Genomic DNA, 18675 nt, shown 5'->3' on the forward strand with positions numbered 1-18675 from the left:
AAAATATCGAAACTGTACTAGCCAATGTTGAATCATCAATTTACCCTTTTTGGTGGTTCATTTGGATGGAATTGGACAAGATTAATTTCTAATGTTTCAATTCAACTACCTTTTGTAGATATTTTTTCTTTCTAGTCATTTTGAGATCCTATATGCTACCAAATACATTATAAGATTTTTGTTTATGATTCATAATGCTCTTCAAATATCAAACTTGTCAAACTATTTAGAGACTCCTGTTTTAATGAGGAATTCTAATTGGGCTTAAACAAAATCACTTAACATAATATAATATATGTTTTTGAATTACTAAATAAACTTGTGATATAATATTTTATAGTTTTTTTCATAACATGGGATAAGTAAATAGCAAGATACAACTACTACATTTAGAATATAAAAACATAAGAGATGATACACTTTGTTAACCCTTCTTATGACTTTGAAATAGATTAAGGATCATGATAAGCAATGGGAATCACTTGCTAATCATCTTTTCTTCCGACAGTGATGCCAAAGTCTTAGTCATGTCCAGTTCTTCAGGTTTCATTCCATTTGGGAGTTTCTAATTAAAATGATACAACAACAATGCAAGTGCAAGCTCAACATTGCTAAGACCAAATGACATGCCAAGGTAAATTGTCCTTCCAACTCCAAATGGGATATACTCAACTTGAAATCCACATAGCTATCAATGAACCTCTTTGCAACAATGCTCTCTGTCTCTGGCCTGTTCAATGCTTGTATCTCCCCTAATTTCCTATGCATTCACTATTACCTTAGTTTTGAAAGGAATCACGTATCCATTAATTTCAATAGGGCCTAAGCAGCTGCATATGGTGCTGCTATCAGCTGACCACGTCATTAGAATATATGTTATGCTGTTAGCTAACCAAGTCTTTAGGATATTTGTTATGATTTATGCTGTTATGTTATTTTATTTGTTACGTTCTTTTGTTTATGGGTAGAAATTAGGAATTTGTTAGTCATGCCTTGTGTTTAGGAAATATTTTTATTTTTCTGTTAAATGTGAGCTCTATATAAAGTGCAATGCAATGAATAAAATATATATTCTGGTCTTCAATTTTTTGGTGTCTTATAACTACAAATTGGTATCAGAGCTAGTTTTTGAGGGATCTATGAGCTGAGCCATCTTCCTAAGAGATTTGTGAGCTGAGTGAATCTAAACACAAACCCAGAAACATAAAAACCCAAAGCAAGAACTTAAAAGACCAGAAACACAAAAAACCTTCAAAAATGGAAGCTGAAACAACATTCTCTCATGTTGTTCCACCAACTTTTGATGGTGATAACTATCAAGCTTGGGCTCTTAAAATGATAGTCCATCTTGAGGCATTAGATCTTTGGGAGGCTGTAGAGGAGGATTATGAAGTTCTGCCATTGTCAGCAAATCTAACAACAACACAACTAAAGGCTCACAAAGAGAGGAAGACAAAGAAGTCCAAAGTTAAAGCATGCCTATTCTCTGCTGTTTCAAGCACCATATTTACAAGAATTATGAATCTATAGTCAGCAAAGGCTATTAGGGATTATCTCAAGAACGAATACCAAGGCAATGAAAGAACAAAAAACATAAAAGTGCTTAACTTGATCAGGGAGTTTGAAATGCTAAAAATGAAGGAGACAGAAACCATCAAAGACTACTTTGACAAGTTGCTGGGCATAGTAAAAAAGGTGAGGTTGCTGGGTAAGGATTTTTCTGATGAACGAATTGTATAAAAAATTCTTATGACTTTGCTTGAAAAGTATGAGTCTAAAATTTCTTCATTAGAAGAATCTAAGGATTTGTCAAGTATATCCTTGGTAGAATTAGTAAAGCAAAGGAGAATGATAAGAAAAGAAGAATCTGTAGAGGGTGCTTTTCAAGCAAAGGCACATAATTCAAGAGGAGGCAAAGACAAGAAGGACAATAAGAAGAAGAACAGCAAGAAAACTGAAAACAATGACAAAAAAGATGAGGTAACATATCCACCTTGCCCATATTATAAAAAGACTAACCATCCACAAAGGAAGTGTTGGTGGAGACCAGATGTCAAGTGCAGGAAATGTGGTCAGATTGGGCACATGGAAAGAATCTGTAAGTCACAACAACATGAAAGAAAAATAAATATTTTTGTTGAGCAATATCAAAAGGAGCAGCAATTTGTTGCAACTAGTTTTGCAACTAGCAATAGCTCTAATGATTCTTGGCTGATTGATAGTGGTTGCACACATCATATGACTAATGATCTAGAGTTTTTCAAGGAACTCGAAAAAAATGAAATTTCCAAAGTAAGGATTGGAAATGGGGAATACATCTCAGTCAAAGGCAAAGGAACTATGTTTTTAGAAAGCTTATCAGGTTTGAAGTATATTACTGATGTTTTATATGTGCCTAATATTGACCAAAACCTGCTTAGTGTTGGACAGCTGATTAAGAAGGGCTTCAAAGTTATATTTGAAGACAAATGGTGCAAGATTAAAGATATAAAAGGAATAGATGCTTTTAAGGTGAAAATAAGAGCAAAAAGCTTTGTTCTAAATCTAATGGAAGGTGAGCAGATAGCCTTTCCAAGCAGTGCAAACAATGCAAAATTATGGCATAAAAGGCTAGGCCATTTCCATCATGCTGGACTTCTATACATGCAGAATCACAATATGGTAAAAAGAGTACCATTACTAGAAGATAAAATTTTCTAATTATGTGGTTTGTCAATATGGAAAACAAGTTAGAAGGTCCTTTCCTCAAACTACATGAAGACCAACACACAAACTTCAAGAGGTACATACAGATGTTGAAGGACCTCTAAAAACATCTTCTTTAAATGGCTGTAAATATTATATTATACTTATTGATGATTATACTAGATTCTGTTGTATTTATTTTCTTAAATTTAAATCTGAAATTGCTAATTTTTTTGGAAATATAAAACTTGGGTAGAAAATCAAAGTGGTTACAGTTTGCAAACAATCAGATCAGACAATGAAAAGCAATACACTTGTGATAGTTTCAAAATTTTCTGTGATGAAGCGGGCATTGAGCACCAATTTACAGCTTCATATACCCCGCAGCAGAATGGTGTAAGTGAAAGAAAAAATAGAAGTATTTTGGAAATGACAAGGTGTTTGCTTCATGAAAAGGAACTACCAAAGAACCTGTGGGCAGAGGCTGCAAATACTGCAGTTTATCTGCTGAATCTATTGCCAACTAGTGTTCTATAGAAAAGAACTCCATTTGAAGCTTGGTTTGGTTACAAACCAGACCTGCAATGTTTAAGAACTTTTGGTTTTCTTTGTTTTGCTCATGTGCCATAAGTGAAAAGAGATAAACTCGATAAAAAGGTGGAACCAGGAGTCTTTATTGGATATAGTAAAGCATCCAAGGCTTATAGAATTTTCCAACACAAAATGGAAAAATTCTTGTAAGTAGAGATGTCGCATTCATAGAAGATAGACAATGGAATTGGGAGGAGGGAGTAAAGGAGCAGCAGTCTGAAATTTAACAAAATATGGATGATAACATAGATGATGAACCAATAGAGGTACAAGGTTATTATCTGATATTTATGAAAGATGTAATATTGCTGTGTTTGAGCCTATAGAGTTTAAAGAAACAAAGAAGGATGACAAGTGGGTTGAAGCAATGGAAGAAGAGCTTAAGATGATTGAGAAGAATGACACATGGGAGTTGGTGGATAGACCTCAACATAGAAACATCATTGGAGTCAAATGTTTTACAGAACCAAATTTAATGTAGATGGTTTTGTAAATAAACTTAAAGACAGATTAGTTGTGAAAGGGTATAGTCAAGTGTTTGGAGTAGATTTTTCAGAACCCTTTGCTCCAATAGCATGCTTCGATACAATCAGAATATCACTTGCTTTGGCTGCACAAAAAGGATGGAAGATTTACCAGTTGAATGTGAAATCTACTTTTTTCAATGGTTATCTTCAAGACGAAATTTATGTAGAGCTGCTTGAAGGATTTCAAGTCAAGGGATAGGAGGAGAAGGTTTATTTATTGAAAAAGGCATTATACGGTCTAAAACAGGCTCCTAAGGCCTGGTATAGCAGGATCAATGAATGTCTTCAAAGCCTTGGTTTTGTTAAAAGTCCAAGTGAAGCTACGCTATATATAAAGAAAATAGATGATAACTTAATTATAATTTCTGTTTATGTTGATGATCTTCTTGTAATAGGAAGCAATGAGATGCTGGTGAAAGATTTTAAAGCCAAAATGTTAGAAGCATTTGAGATGACAAACCTTCGCTTAATGTCCTATTTTCTAGGAATGGAGGTGAAGCAAAACCATCATGGAGTCTTCATAAGCCAAAATAAGTATGCAAAGGAAATACGCAAGAAATTCCACATGGAAGATTGTAAAAGCACTAGCACGTCCATGAATCAAAAGGAGAAATTTAGCAAAGAAGATGGAGCAGAAAAAGTTGATGAAAGATTATACATGAGTCAGATTTATGCATTGTGCTAGTGAAATGCATTTTCAAGCTGCCAAATGAATTGTAAGATATATCAAAGGCACAAAAAATTATGGCATTCAATATTCTAGCTGTCAATCTTTTAAGCTTCATGGTTATTCTGATAGTAACTGGGTAGGTTTCATAGATGACATGAGAAGAACAACATGTTTTGTTTTCAGTTTTGGATCAGGAATTTTTTCATGGAGCTCAAAAAAACAAGATGTGATAGCTTAAAGTACAATAGAGGTAGAGTATGTCGCAGCAAACGTTACAGTGAATTTAGCAATTTGGATCAGGAAAATACTTGCAGATTTACACATGAAGCAAACTAAGCCAACATAAATTTATGTAGATAACAAAGCTGCCATTGCAATTTCAAATGATCCTATATTTCATGGAATAATAAAGCGTTTCAAGATCAAACTATATCATTTGAGAGAAGAACAGAAGGCTAGTGAAATCAAACTGGTTTATTGTAAGACTAAGAACCAAATTGCAGATGTGTTTACCAAGGCTCTTCCAAAAGCAAGATTTGAAGTTCTGAGAAACAAATTAAGTCTATCCAGCTATTAGGCAAGGAGGAGAAATTGTTGCAATAGTACCTAAGTAGCTGCATATGGTGTTGCATCAGCTGACCTAGCCATTAGAATATTTGTTGTGCTATTAGCTGACCAAGTGTTTAGGATATTGGTTATGATTTATGCTGTTATGCTTTTTAATTTGTTATACTATTTGTTTATGGCTAGAAATTAGGAAGATGTTAGTCATGCCTTGTGTTCAGGAAATATTTTTGTTTTTCTGCTAAATGTGAGCTCTATATAAAGAGCAATGCAGTGAATAAAATATATATTATGGTCTTTAATTTTTTGGTGTCTTATGACTACAGGAAGCAACAGTGGACCTGGAGGACATAATCTCAGCATTTATTTGACTTCAAGTTTTAAATACTTCATCTCAATAAACCCTATTTCATCAACTGGATCTCTTCGCTTGAATACTTATCTCACTTCTTATGCATGGTTCATCACTTTTGGATTCTTTTATCAGTTCTAACACTGCCCAATCCACTGCTTGAGATGATGTCTCACTCTTTTCACCGAACACATCCTGAAAAATTTTCTTCTTTGATGTGCATTAAATAAATCCTTAAATTATGTTATAATACATTAAATAAATGAACTCTTCAAAGAATTTTTATCACTCTCGATACCAGTTATCTGATAATAGCTGTGCCATGTGGTGTTTGGATCCATGTGAATAAAAAAATGAACATGTTACTAAAATAATAATAATAATAATAATAATTTTAAATGTCAATGTGTTACAAAATCTATATTAATCAAGACTTTTAACAAATATATTTCAAACTTAGAAATATATGGTAAGGAGAAGGTGACACATGGAGCGAAAATAATAACACCTCCATCATCAATAACAGCAACCAATTAACAGAAAGTATACATATTGAGAAACAAGAAATGGCTTGATAGATAATGCACTGATTTCCAAAAAGTATACATACTTTCATATTCACACCAAAATCAGATCTTCTTGCTTCATTTCATTGGGGAGATAGTTTCCCATTACTAATGGTACAGCAACTGCATGTGCAAGTGGAAACTCAACATCTGGTGTAACAAATGTGATGCCTGCAGGATATATTGATATTAGAACCCTTGTAATCAACTGGGCCATTAACGAATTTAAGTGGGAAAAATCTTTCTACCTCAGTCCTGCAGTTAAGGTTGATGTTTCACTAATGTCCTGAAATACAAAAAAGTATTAACTTGTGTTTGGTCAAACATTATGTTCTTCTACATGTATTTAGGAACAATGATACATACTTATCTACAAGATAGAAGAAAAAGTATTGTTCTTCAGGTTTTCTTCTCTGTATAATCTTCATGCCTAATCTTGTAGATGCTATTAGGGGAAATCTGCATAGAATTTGGAGAAATGAAAAATCTTTTACTTATTTAATGTTTCTCTCTCAGTATTTTATTTCATGGATGTAGTAAAAGATTAATATAAATGAAGCAGAAAATAATATACCATCCATGATAACAGCTTCGATGTTACTTCTATTTGTTGAAGGAAATTGAAGATCTCCCTGCTCTGAAGATTCAAAAGGAGATTCCTCCATATCATTTGCTTTCTCTATTCTAGTAATCTTCCTAATTGTGTTGAGTTTACTGATGATGCTTTTGAGTATTTCATCAATTATCTATAAAGCATTTGCTAAGATTCATCCTATGTATAGCAAGCAATATATATATATCCACAAGCAGCACACAACCCACAACTAGTCCATAAACAAGCAAATATAGATGAAATAGATGATATTAGAATAAACCCAATGAAAAATCTAGAGAGAAAAAGACAAGCATATAAATATAAGAGGAGAAAGAGAGAAAAACACACAAAAGTTTTACGTGGTTCGATCAAGGTGATCTACATCCACAGGCAAGCAAGGAGATGACGATTTTCATTAACTTGAAGCGATTACAAGCTTAATCACCAAGAGCATGGCACCATTGATGGGATTTTGAAGAACTCACTATTTCTCTCTCTAAAACGAGATAGAAAACCCCTCTCTTACTGTTGGGCATGAATTCCTAGGCTAACATATCATTAAAGAGGTGCACAATAGTAATTTCAAGAAAAAAGAAAAAAAAAACCTTAGTGTTTTTTTTTTTCGCTTCCTTCCTCTTCACTTCATCATCAAACATCATCCCATCAATTCCTCATGTTCACCATTAATTTAGAGTCACAAAAAATAACATTTCTTCACCTTGACTCTAAATTCACATACTCTTCAAATCACTTCCACATCACTCCTTGCTTGCACACACAACCTCATCACTTGCTTTATATATTGCTTAGACTCATACAGAGCCTAAGTTTCTCCATTGGCACTACCTTGGTCAATAATCTGTTGGATTCTTTTCACCCGCAATCTTCTCCAAATCCACTTCATCTTTGTCGATCAGTTCTCAAACAAAGTGGTACTTCTTCTCGATATGCTTTGTACGGTCCAAGAAGGCTTGATTCTTTGCCAAGAAAATTGCACTTTGGTTATCACAATGTACAATGACTTGGTTTTGGGGAACACCAAGCTCATTTACCAAACATTTTAGCCATAATGCCTCCCTTGTTGCTTCCGTGGCCACCATATATTCGGCTTCGATACTTGAGAGTGCAACCACCGGTTGTAACGATGCTCTCCAACTAATTGTATTACCCCAAGCCAAAAATATATAACCCGTCAAGGACTTTCTCTTGTCCTAATCACCACCAAGGTCCGCATCACAATATCCGACAACACAATCACCATTACCATTGTTCTTTTTCTGATACAATAAGCCAACGTCCATGGATCCCTTCAAATACCTTAGACTCCATCGCAAAGCCTCCCAATGTGATTTGCCCGGATTACTCATAAATCTACTCACCACACTAACCACATGAGCGATGTCTGGTCTAGTACACAACATCAAATACATGATGCAACCTATGGCACTTGCATATGGCATCTTAGCCATGCTCTCCCTCTCTTGTTCACTTTTCAAGCATTACCTGGATGACAATTTGAAGTGGGGTGCTAAAGGCATAATCATGGGATTTGCACCGCCCATGTTGAACATCTCCAAGACCTTCTCAATATACTTTTTTAAGAGACAAATATCTCCCGATTCTCCTTATCCCGAAATATATTGATCCCCAAAGGTTTCTTGGCTTCTCCAAGGTCTTTCATCTCAAACTTAGAATTCATCAACTTCTTTAAATTATCAACCTCATCCATATGTTTGCAAGCAATCAACATATCATCAACATACAACAAGAGATAAATGAACTCCCCATTTGAAAACTCTTTGTAATACCCACAAAGATCAAACATGCTCCTCTTGAAGCCAATACCAAGCATAAACATGTCAAATTTCTTATACCATTGCCTAGGAGATTGTTTCAAGCCATAAAGGGATTTTTGAAGCAAGCATACCTTGGCACCCCTTGCATATCCTTTGGGTTGAGCTATTTAAATCTCTTCCTCCTGGTCTCCATGCAAGAGCCCTGTCTTAATGTCTAATTGACGCAACTCAAGACCCTTTGAACCACAAGTGATAACAAGATCCGAATAGAAGTGTGTCTCACCACCGGAGATAATATTTCATTGAAATCCACTCCCTCCTTTTGAGTATAACCCTTGGCAACCAATCGAGCTTTGAAACCTAGTGCCTCAACTCTGGGTATGCCTTCCTTCTTCTTGAACACCCACTTGCAACCTACAACCATTCCACCTTTAGGCTTGTCTACTAACTTCCAAGTTTGATTCCTATGCAAGGAATCCATCTCCTTATCCATGGCCGCCTTCCACTTTACCGAATCTTTTGAAGCTAAAGCTTCCTTAAAAGTGTTAGGCTCCAAGTCCATTTCTTTTGCAACGTCCAAAGCATGTGCAATACAATCCGCAAAACCATATCTCACTGGTCCCTTGGATTGTCTCCGTTCTCTATCGTGAGCCAAATTGTAATCATGGAGGTTATCAACATCAACCACCTCCTCATCGGTATGATCAACTACCTCATCAACTTGTTCTTGAGCCACTTATGTATCATGGTGCTCGTAACGAGTCACATTCTTTCTTGGATTATCCTCAATCCCAAGATCGAATGTCTCCTTGTCAACTTCACCTCCACGCAAAGATTCTCCTTGCTAACCCAAGCATCTCACTCTTCTTGAATATCACATCCCTACTAATCACACACTTCTTTGTATCTGGATTCTAAAGTCTATAGCCTTTGACACCCTCTGGGTACCCCAAGAAAATGCATTTAATAGATCTTGGATGTAACTTGCCTTCGTTTACATGAAAATATGAAGTGCAACCAAAGACCTTGAGATTACTTAAATCCGATGCGTGCTTGGACCACTTCTCCATTGGAGTCTTGAACTCAATAGCACCCAAAGGACACCGATTGATCAAGTACACAGCGGTATTCACCGTCTCCGCCCAAAAACTTGTAGGTAGCTTAGCATTGGAAAGCATACTTCTCACTCTTTCCAAAATGGTCCTATTCATATGTTCGACAAGACCATTTTGTTGAGGAGTCATCCGCACGGTCTTGTGTCTCATAATTCCATGCTCGTTGCAATAGGGATTGAACTCCTCATTGCAATACTCTAGCTCATTATCCATTTGGAGCATCTTCATCTTCTTTCAGGTTTGGTTCTCAACTATAACCTTCCATTCTTTGAACTTAATGAAAACCTCATCCTTGGTTTTCAACATGTAAACCCATACTCTCCTTGAGTAATCATCAATGAGGGTCATAAGGTACCTACAACCACCCATTGAATTCGTTCTCGCGGGGCCCCATACATCGGAATGAACATAATCCGAGATCCCCTTAGTTTGATGCACTGCGATATTGAACTTCATCCTAGCTTGCTTGCCATAGATACAATGCTCACAAAAGTCAAGTGTCTCCTCCTTGTGCCCACACAAAAGCCCTTGTTTACTAAGCTTAATTATCCCTTTCTCACTAATATGGCCTAGCCTTCTATGCCAAAGTGTGGTGTCATTCACTTTCTCATTCACCGAGATCGAAGCTTCACGTTGAACCACACTTTCATCTAGCACATACAATCCATTCTTCTTAGAAGCCTTCATCACTACCATTGAACCCTTCAAGACCTTCAAAATGCCTCTCTCGGCCTTATAACTATATCCATGCTCATCCAATGTACCAAGAGAAATCAAAATCGTCTTTAACCAGGGAATTTACTGCACATCCGACAAAGTTCTCACAACTCCATCATGAAGCTTCAACTTTATCGTACCAATCCCCTCAACATTGTAAACCGTATTGCTCTCCATGAGAACACATCCTCCATCTAGGTCCTCAAATGTGTCAGAATAACTCAGCACCGCTGTCTTGGTCGGTTACAAGCAATACTTCGAAGCTTTCATAACCTTCTGACGCAACACTTGCATCTCCATCAGATTGCTTCTCCTTCCCTTTTCCAAGCCTCTCCAAAAAATCCTTCTTGAACCCCTAATTGATTACAATGGAAACATCTCATTTTGTCCCTTGATTTTGTTCTACCCCGACTTTTACCTCGCCAATTTTTACCACTAGGCCGATACGAGGTTTTACCTCTCACTGTGAGCCCTAACCCATCACTACTTTTGCCATTCAAGCTCTTCTCCGCATCCTTAGCAACTATCGCCACTATAATTTCCTTCACATCTAAGGTTTGTCCTCCATACTTGAGAGTATCCACAAAATGCTTGTTTGCTCGAGGCAAAGAATTAAGTAAAATCACTGCTTGGTCCTTACCCTCAATTGAGATTTGCATACTCTCCATATCTTGAATCAACTTAGTGAATTCATCAAGATTATCATTCAAAGACCTTCCCTCTTTCATTTTGAAGCCGTATAGCCGTTGCTTCAAATTGATGCGATTGGTACCAATTTAGCCATGTACCTTTCCTCCAAAACTCTCCAAACATCCGCCGGTTGTTTCCTTTAACACCTCGCTCAACACTTTGTCTCCAAGACCAAGAATTATTGAACTATATGCCTTTTTCAATAATTCCCTTTTCTCTTTAACATCCATTGTTTCCGGTAAGTATTTCTCACCTTCTAAAGCCATATCTAACCCTTCCTTGACTTACACCACCTTCATTTTCATCTTCCAAAGGCCAAAATCGTTTAAGCCCCTGAATTTCTCCACCTCAAACTTAGTAGACATGGTCAAGTTTGCTTGGGTACACTATAATCAACCTAACTTCAACCAAAGGAACCTCCAATTCCACTACAAAAAGCTAACAACAACAAGCTATACAAAAGCCCCAAATCTCCAAAACTCCAATCCCTAGATTTTCACCAACCTAGGCTTTGACACCAATTTGTTGAGATTCAACCTGATTATAGCAAGCAATATATATATATCCACAAGTAGCACACAACCCATAACTAGTCCACAAACAAGCAAATATAGATGAAATAGATGATTTTAGAACAAACCCAATGAAAAATCTAGAAAGAGAAAGACAAACACATAAATATAAGAGGAGAGAGAGAGAGAGAGAGAAACACATAAAAGTTTTACGTGGTTCGATCAAGGTGATCTACGTCCATGGGCAAGTAAGGAGATGACGATTTTCATTAACTTGAAGAGATTACAAGCTTAATCACCAAGAACATGGCACTATTTATGGGATTTTGAAGAACCCACTATTTCTCTTTCTAAACCCAGGCAGAAAACCCCTCTCTTACTGTTGGGCACGAATTCCTAAGCTAACATATTATTAAAGAGGGGAAAAACAGTAATTTTGTAGAAAAAAATAAAAACCTTTTTTTTTTTTTTTGGCTTCCTTCCTCTTCACTTCATAACCAAACATCATCCCATCAACTCCTGATGTTCACCATTAATTTAGAGTCACAAAAAACAACAACATTCTCAAGTAGTTAGTCCTAATTCCACCGATCACTAGAAGGGGTTTAACGGGAGCGAAGTCATTTGCAAAGTGAATGCTTCCTGCCACCTTTTCACCTAATAATTCCTTCACACCTACTACAGCAGCCTGTTGGTCTTTGCACCAAAAGCTGCCAAAGAAGCTGTTGAAAGCCCATGATTTCATCCTTGATTAAAGGGAGTACCTGAATGATGAAATCTAATTGGGTACAATATTTAGTGATAAAATATATTGTCTTTTCAAACATACGATAATCACATAACAAGAAAGAGCGATTCAGACAAACAAAAAAAAGGAAAACATAAAAATGGGGAGCTATTACTTTCAGAATATAAATACATTGTGATTTTTATATAGATTCAGGGTCATGATAAGCTATGGGAATCACTTGCAGATCATCTTTTCTTCTGACAGTAACGCCAAAGCTCTCAGTCATGTCCAATTCTTCATGTTTCATTCCATTTGGGAGTTTCCAGTCAAAATGATACAACAACAATGCAAGTGGAAGCTCAACATTGATAAGGTCAAAATAACATTCCTGGGCAAATTCTCCTTCTAGCACCAAATGGGATATACTCAAAATTTGCTCCCTTGAAATCCACAGAGCTATCAATGAACCTCTCTAGAGCAAAGTTCTCTGGGTCTGTCCAATACCTTGGATCTCTCCCAATTGTCCATGCATTTACTACAACCTTGGTTTTGAAAGGTATCCCATATCCATTAATTTCACAGCTCTCTCTACATTCCCTTGGAAGCAACAATGGAGCTGGAGGATGTAATCTCAGCACTTCTTTGATAACTAGTTTTAAATACTTCATCTCAATAAGCCCTATTTCATCAACTGAACCTTTCCTCTAAAATACTTGTCTCACTTCTTCTTATGCTTTCTTCATCACTCTGGATTCTTTATCATTTCTGATATTGCCCAGTCCACTGTTGTAGATGATGTCTCACTTCCCGCACCGAACACGTCCTACAAAGTTTTATAAGACCATACTTTTAGTATAATGTTATTAGGCCCACCTGATTAATGACTAATTATATATATATATATATACATACATATACATATACACTAGGAAAATTTTCAGGTCAGAATATCCTGAATTGAAATGGCCTACATATATATTTATTGGAAAAAAAAAATGGCCTACATATATATATATACACATTATGTATTTACCAGGATCACTGCTTTGATGTTATCGGTAGTCAGAGAAAGCTCTGTATCACTATGGCCATGAAACTTTAGCAGAACATCTACAAGATCTTCTTCTATTTTTCCCTCACCACCTTTTTTGCATTTTGCCATGTCCTCTTTATGCTCATTGATGATGGTTTCCATTATCCTGCCTGCTTCTTGATGCAACCCCTAGAGTTTAGGCCTCGTTCCACTGATATGATGAAGAAAACCAACTGAAGGAAACATATCAGCAATATCAAACCTCCTGCTACCTTTACCGATTCCTCCACAACTGATATGAACTTGTTCTGATCTTTGCATTTCTTCCCAAATGCTGCCCATGAGGTAATATTATAAGTGGTTGCAAAGATTTTCTCGAACCAGATGTAGCATTGGAAGCAATCCATTTTATGAGAATGGACAGCTCTTCCTCCCTAATTGGTTGGAAAGATTGGACTTGGGAGATGCTCAGAAGCTCTTGCAAGCAAATCTTTCGTAGCTGTCTCCAATACTCACCGTATGGAGCAAAAGCAAGATTGGCAGAATCATATGATAAGATCTTTGTAGCAATGATATGGGACTTGGATGCAAAGATAATATCATGGGTTTTCATCACTTCTTTCGCCATCTCAAGTGATGAAACAACAATGGTGGAAACTTCTCCGAGCCTTAAGTGCATCAAAGGTCCATGTTTCTTAGCCAAGTCTGCTAGTCCTTGCTGGGGTAGTGACCCAATAAGCTAGTGCATGTTTCCTATGATGGGAAGCTTCCATGGCCCTGGGGGTTAGTTTTGAAGAAGTTGATGAGTTTCTGGTTTTAGCTCTTTTTGATAAGTTCAGCACCATGAACAGAAAGAGAATGAAAGTGAAAAGGATTGGGAACGAGCGAAACTGGAGCTTCATGGTGAAGGTATGAAGAATAAGCTTTGGATTAAATTCTGTGCCTGAGTTTACATTTGTATTAATATTTGTCTCTGTTTACACTATTTTTGATGAAAGATTCTTTCTGTATTACAGACAGTTTACTTGATGCTATATATGTCCTACTTACATGGGAAAAAGCATATTACATTTTGAAGTGCATTAAAACAAATGTTTAAATTATATTATAATACATTAAATAAAATATCCTTCAAAGATATAAATTTTATTTGTCACTGATGATACCAGTGATCTAATAACAGCTGTTCCATTTGGTGTTTAGATCCATATAAAAAGATAAACAAGTTATTAAAATAAGAACAGGATTGTAAATGTCCACGTGTTTCAAATTTCCATTAACCAAGGGTTTTAACAAATATATTTCAAAGTAATATTATATGTCAAATTCTCTCTATAATTTTCAAGCCTGATCTTGCTGATGCTATTCAGGGAAATTTGCAAAGAACTTGGATAAATGCAGAGAACATAAAGAAGACAACGTCTTCAACTTAAGAGTTTAGCACTTTTTACTTAATTATTTTCTATCTCTAAGCATTTTATTAGTTCATGGATGTAGATGAATAGAAATGAAGCAGGAAAAAAAAAGAAAAAAAAAATACACCAGGTATGACAACTGCTTTGATTGATATCCTCGTTTGCTGAAGAAAACTTAAGGCCGCCCTGCTCCTAAAGATTCAAAAGGAGCTTCGACTATATCATTTAGTTTTTCCGTTCCAGTAATCTTCCTGGTTTAGTAGAGCATAGTAACAATGCTTTCAAGTATTTCATCAATTATTTCATAGATCTTTTCTTAAATACTTAGTCCTCATTCAACTGCTCACCAAAAGTAGTTCAATGGAAACGAATTCATTTGCAAAGTTGAAGCTTCTTGTCAACTCTCCACCTAATTCCTTCACAGCTGCTGCAATAATAGCTTGTTGGTCATATATGATACTTGAAGAGATTAGATGTGGTCTGTAAGCTAAGGAACTATCAAGGATTTTCATAACTACTTTGAAAGCTTCTGGTCTAGATACAATAACAGTAGAAACTTCACCAAGTTGTAGGTGCATAAATCTTGGCCAAGTCTTTTAAGTAATGATGGGATGAAGATGATGCAAACCCGCCTGAGCTCGCACCACCGACAACTCGCTGGGGTATTGACCGATTCAAATGAAGACTGGACCGATCACTAGGACTCAAGCTAAGAGGTTTAAGGACAACCTTGCTGCCTTTATCCAGAAAGTAATTCATTCTCAAAAGGGCTTATCCATACCTGAAGATAAAAGACCTGTTTTAAGTATTCAAGTGGTGGAGGCTGATACATCGGATACCCATACATCGGATATTTTATATCGGACACCCATGTCTCGGACATCTGATTTCGGACTTTGGATATCAGAGCCTTGCCTTGGACATCTGATCTCGGACGAGTCTTGCCTCGGACATCGGATGTAACTTAGCTCGAACAGACACCAGTTAGCTCGGCCAGACACAGCTTAGCTCGGATAGACATCAGTTAGCTTGGCCAGACACAAGTTAGTTCGGGCCAACATCAGTTAGCTCGGATAGGCCATAAGTTAGTTCGGACATCAGGCAGACATAAGTTAGCTCGGTTGAAGGCATAATTCCGCCTAGATGTCAAAGTCAACTCGTTACCTAATTTGCGATTGACTTTATTCTTTTTGGGTTTTTATTTATTGATTTTCTGGACAAATAACTTTAGGAAGGTTATTATTTTATTGTAAATTAATCAATTCCTAATTTAATATAAAGGAATTAATTAATCAAACTTAGATTAGGAAAGGAAGTATAGTTGCGGCCAACTAGGTTTCTTTATGTGTGTGGCCGGTTTTTCCTAGGGTTTTTAGGGTTTATTTTGTTTCTTTCAAAGCCTATTTAAAGGATTATTTTTTAATAAGAATACAACTTTGATTTGATTAAGAAAATACTTGTGAGATTAATTATCTCTTTGTTCTTTGAGAACACCTAAAACACCATTAGAGAATTGGTTGTTTTAGCTTGAGTTCTCAATAGGTTTTCCATCCCCTATTGTGGCATCTACATTATACCAAGGTTTCTAACCACAGGTTGGTTAGGGGTTGAGAGCCATTCCATTAGAGCTAAATTTTGTTCAGGTTTGTATCATTTGGTATCAGAGCTAAATTTTGTTCAGGTTTGAATCTATCTTTATTTGCTTTATTTGCTTTTGTGTTATTCTGCAACTTTAGCATTAGGTTAAGGTTGCATCCATCCTATACACGTTCTACATCTTTAAAAAAAAAAAAATTCATTCCTAGTTGAATTAGGATTTCCTAGTTTTACCGTATTTTTTTGTTTCCTAGTTTGTTGGTTGTCTTTCATCATTGTTCTTGTTAATTTTGGTTGTTGTTGATTTTTCTTTGCTGTTTTAGTCTTAAATATTTGCATTCATATATTCAAAAAAAAAAAAAAAAAGGGTTTGCAGCAACATTTAAAAAAACAAAAAAAAAAAAAACTGCACATTTGTGATTATTTGGAGGTCACGGGTTTGGTGTTTATTTTGGAGTTGGAATTGAAATTTTGGTAATTATTCTTGCTACTAAAGTTGTTTATGTTCTGTGAGTGAAAAAAAAAAAAAAAAAAAAAAAAAAAAAAAAAGAGGTAAAGCCGAATATAAAAATATATATATATATTTCGGTTTATTGGAGTTTGATTTGTTTGCTGGAAATTTGTTGGAGCTGCTGGGTTTTTTTTTTTTTTTTGATTATTTATTTGAGTTGCTGGGAATTATTTTTGCTGTTGGATATTTGAGTTTGAGTGCTAAATTATTTGGATTAAAATTACTTAAAGGATTTGATACAAAACTTGAATTACAAGAACAGCAACCAACATTATTCTATATTTTTTTTCTCTTTGATTCTTGTTCGTATTTGAATTTATTTTCCTGGAATTTTATTCTTGAACTCATAATCTACTACCATCTGGTGCAGTTGTCAAAAATTCCAACATTTTCCCATTATTTTATGTGTTTATTTTGTCTTGAAAAAACCGAAAATAGGTATTTTCATTCCGTTCGGTATTTGTTCATGTTTGCTTATTGTTTTGTTGATAAGTTTAATTAAAACATACTAGTGATCTAATTTCTATTTTTGTGGGTGTTTTAATTAGAACTTTGAGATAATTCATTGAGTGGAAAAAGGCAAGAGTGTTGAGCTTAAAAGAGGGTAAAAAAAGCCGAAACAAGTGTGCAAACACGAGTGTCGAGTTCTCATTTGAGTGAAACACGTAAGGGAGTGAAATTGTAAGGTCCTATTTTATTTCTATTGCATTATTATACTAACATGACAGAATCAAGAATAAGGAGAGGAGATCCACCCTTGAGGATCAATGAGGAGGAGTCCGTAGCATTCCATGGTGATGCCCGAGCTACCGGTAGTGGAGACCAAGTGGACATGAGAGCTGTTTTGGAATCAATACAGCGGATTAATGCTCAAGTTGAGCATGTGAATCAAAGAGTGGGAAGGCTAGAAGCCTCACACGGAATGCCAAATACAAGAAATAGGCAAGAATTCCATGGAGGACGAGGCCGAGGACTAGAAGGTCGCGAGAGACCGAAAGAGGAATTTGATGAGGAGCCATTTGGTGGAGGCTTTGAGGAAGGTATGGATGAAACTTTTGCTATCCAAGATAGAGCTGGCCATGGAAGATATAGGAGGGAAGATACAGATGATGATTTAGGAAATATCAAGATCAACATTCCACCTTTTATGGGTAAAAATGATCCCGAAGCTTATTTGGAGTGGGAAGAAAAAATGGAGATGATTTTTTACTGCCATAACTATTCGGAAGGTAAGAAGGTGAAGTTGGCAGCAATGGAGTTTGGCCACTATGCACTCCAATGGTGGAAAAATGAGCAAAGCACCCGAACTTGATTACAACATGGCGACAAATGAAAGGAGCCATGAGAAAGCGGTTTGTGCCATCCCATTACCATAGATTGCTGCATCAAAGGCTTCAATCTTTGTCTCAAGGAAGCAGGTCCGTGGAGGATTATTACAAAGAGATGGAGATGTTAATGATGAGGTTGAATATGAATGAGGGTAGGGAGGCAACAATGGCGAGATTTCTTGGTGGTTTGAACCGTGACATTGCCAACCAACTTGAATTACAACAATATTGGGAATTGGAGGAGATGTTGCATGTAGCAATTAAGCTTGAGAGCCAATTCAAGAGAAGGGGTGTTATCACACGGTTTGGAGGAGTTTCTAGTAGTGGAAGGGCAAGTTCAAGTGGCTGGAAAAACAATTCCACTTATGAAAGCAAGCTGAAGCCGAAGCTTGGTGAAAAAGCTACTAACCGGACAAGGAGGGAACTTAAAACCGAATTTGCCCAAGCCATTAAAGGTGAGATAAAATCTGATCCAAAACCTTAAAAATCCAGAGAAATAATTTTTTTTTAAGTGCCAAGGAAGAGGACACATGGCCAGCCAATGCCCAAATAGAAGAATCATGGTATTAAAGGGTGACGGTGAGCTGGAATCTGCAAGTGAAGAAAGTGAAGTTGAAACCGAGCAAGAGGAGGATTGCAATGAAGATGAAGCTGAACCTATTGATACATCTAATTCCGAGTT

At 36.2% G+C, this 18675-nt stretch overlaps 1 pseudogene; it reads right to left on the minus strand.

The window, feature by feature from the left end:
• Positions 1 to 12309: 12309 nt before the first annotated feature.
• LOC107403313 (desmethyl-deoxy-podophyllotoxin synthase-like) lies at positions 12310 to 15136 on the minus strand (annotated as a pseudogene).
• Between the last annotated feature and the right edge of the window lie 3539 nt (positions 15137 to 18675).

The sequence above is a fragment of the Ziziphus jujuba genome, chromosome 1 (genome assembly GCF_031755915.1).
Source record: "Ziziphus jujuba cultivar Dongzao chromosome 1, ASM3175591v1".
In the NCBI taxonomy this organism is placed as follows: domain Eukaryota; kingdom Viridiplantae; phylum Streptophyta; class Magnoliopsida; order Rosales; family Rhamnaceae; genus Ziziphus; species Ziziphus jujuba.